This window comes from Saimiri boliviensis, chromosome 20, assembly GCF_048565385.1.
Source record: "Saimiri boliviensis isolate mSaiBol1 chromosome 20, mSaiBol1.pri, whole genome shotgun sequence".
NCBI classification, from domain to species: Eukaryota; Metazoa; Chordata; class Mammalia; order Primates; family Cebidae; genus Saimiri; species Saimiri boliviensis.
The window spans coordinates 20,115,096-20,117,533 of NC_133468.1; the positions used below are offsets into that span (position 1 = coordinate 20,115,096).

At 40.9% G+C, this 2,438-nt stretch overlaps 1 pseudogene; it reads right to left on the reverse strand.

The window, feature by feature from the left end:
- Positions 1 to 950: 950 nt before the first annotated feature.
- LOC101042502 (cystatin-B pseudogene) lies at positions 951 to 1,250 on the reverse strand (annotated as a pseudogene).
- Between the last annotated feature and the right edge of the window lie 1,188 nt (positions 1,251 to 2,438).

Here is a 2,438-nt window from a genome sequence, read left to right on the forward strand (position 1 = left end):
CTTTCCATGATATTGGGCCAAGTTAGAAGGTGCCAAATAAATGATGTCATGTAGAAATGTAAATGTTGTAACAGTAGTAACATATTCTGTTGTTTTACAGTCAAAATATTATGACTGCACATTCTCTTTAATTGTATCAGTTGACCTGAACTAGATCTTCTCTTCTTCTTAGAGGTGCTACCACTACTTGCAGAGATGTATGATAGAGGTCTGGTGCTAGCAGTGTGTTTTGATTGTGTGTGTGTGTGTGTGTGTGTGTGTGTGTGTGTGTGTGTGTGTGTTAGGCCTTAAATAATGCTTTTTTCCATTCCTGTGTGTCAAAGGAAAATAACGATGGGTTTATGAGAGATGGTTCAGATCATTTTTATGAAATGTTTGCCTGTGATCAAGAGTGGTTGTAATGGGTGCGATGAAAATTATTTTAGGAAAAATTTTTCTTTGTTACTTTTGTTCTTTTAAAAAGTGTGTGTATATATATATATTTAAAATATATATAAAATATAAATTTTTTTTCTTTTTTTTAATTGAATTTTAGGTTTTGTGTACATGTGAAGAACATGCAAGATTGTATGTTGCATAGGTACATGGCAGTGTGATTTGCTGCCTTCCTCCCCATCAGCTAATCTGGCATTTCTCCCCATGCTATCTCTCGTTGCATGTGAGATGGGTTTCCTGAGACATCACATTGATGGGTTTTGGCTTTTTATCCAATTTGCCAGTCTGTGTCTTTTGATTGGGGCATTTAGCCCCTTTACATTTAGGTTAATATTGTTATGTGTGAATTTGATCCTACCATTTTTGATGTTAGCTGGCTGTTTTGCCCATTAGTTGATGCAATTTCTTCATTGTGTTGATGCTCTTTACCATTTGGTATGTTTTTGGAGTGGCCAGTAGTGGTTGTTAATCACTTAATTACCAGTCTTCTGGTGGAAGGACCCTGTCTAAAGTCAGGGTCAGAAATAGGACAGCTCATTGTGCTTGGCTTTGTTGGTCTGGTAGTTAGGCAAGGTCAAGGGTTGGTTTTTGTGAGGGAGACTTTGGAATACTCGCAAGTGGACAAATTCCTCGTCACCAACATGCACCTTGATGAAGTAGTTCATCCCCACAACCACCTGGCTCCTGAAGGACACAGCCTTAAACACGGGGAACTTCTTGTTCTCTTTTCCTTCAAGCTGGGACGTCACCTGTTGGGAGATGTTCTGGGTCTTGGCGGTGGCCAGCTGTGTGGCAGAAGGTGCCCCGCACATCATCTTGGCAGCAACGGAGGGACTTGGCGAGGGGACTGGGCGAGGGGATGTGGCGGCTCCTCTGCTCCTATAAAAATATATTTTAAAAAGATATATTTTTTACCATTGCTTGTTAGTGACCTTTGAAGTGGGACAAATGACTGCAATATGCCGTAATAGGAATAGTATGATTTTTGGATTTAGACAGGTAAGGGCTTGAAATTTCAGTTTTAGCATTCAGTAATGCATTCAGTAATTGTATAAACTCAGAAAAACAACTTTATTTCTTTAGCTCCAGTTTTTTCATCTATAAAACAGCATGGAGTACTGTAAGGGCAGGAAAAGGGAGACCTAGCTTAATTTAGAGGTTGGATTTATATTTATAAATCACTTAATATCTTTCAGATACTTTCACAGGCACAGGCTGGCTTTTCCCCCACAAACTATTTTAATAATCTTCAGGTTGTCTTCGTTCATTCTGTGTTTCTACAACAAAATATCACAGACTGCATAATTTATTTTAAAAAGGCATTTATTTAACTCACAGTTTTGGAGGCTGAGGAGCCCAAGGGCATGATGCAAGCATCTGGTGAGGGCCTTCTTGCTGCATTACAGCTTGGAGGAGGGCATCAGATGGTAAGAAGGGGTATGCATGTCAACTCAGGGCTCTCTTTCTCTTCTTACTAAGTTACCAGTCCCATCATGGGTGCCCTGCCCCTACTGACCCAGGTAACCTTATTTAATCGTAATTATCTGCCAAAGGTCCCAACTCTAATCTACATCTGAATTTGGGGATTAGCTTTCTAACATGCAAACTTTTGGAGGACACATTCAAGCCATCACACACATCATTTGTGATGAAGGGATTCTGCCCGAGGATTATGAAGATGGCTAAACACCTGGCATCCAACATTAAACAGATGAACTTGGCAGCAGTGGTTTATTAGTTACATATATTCACAGCCAGAGGAAGGTAGACATTGTGCCATGCAGGGGTACACAAGAGCTGCACTGAGGAAGACAGGGAACAACCAGCGGCTGTGGGAAGCAGGCTTTGCAGTACCAAGAAGCTAAAGTTACCTCCAGTTCCTGTGTGAGGATGGGATTGGCTTGTTTTAAAAATTCCAGGGGCTGGCAAGAAACTGTAACCTGCTACTCAGGGATGAGCAGGAACTGTTCCTGGTCTCCTTGATAGGGAAGGCTGTGTGGCTG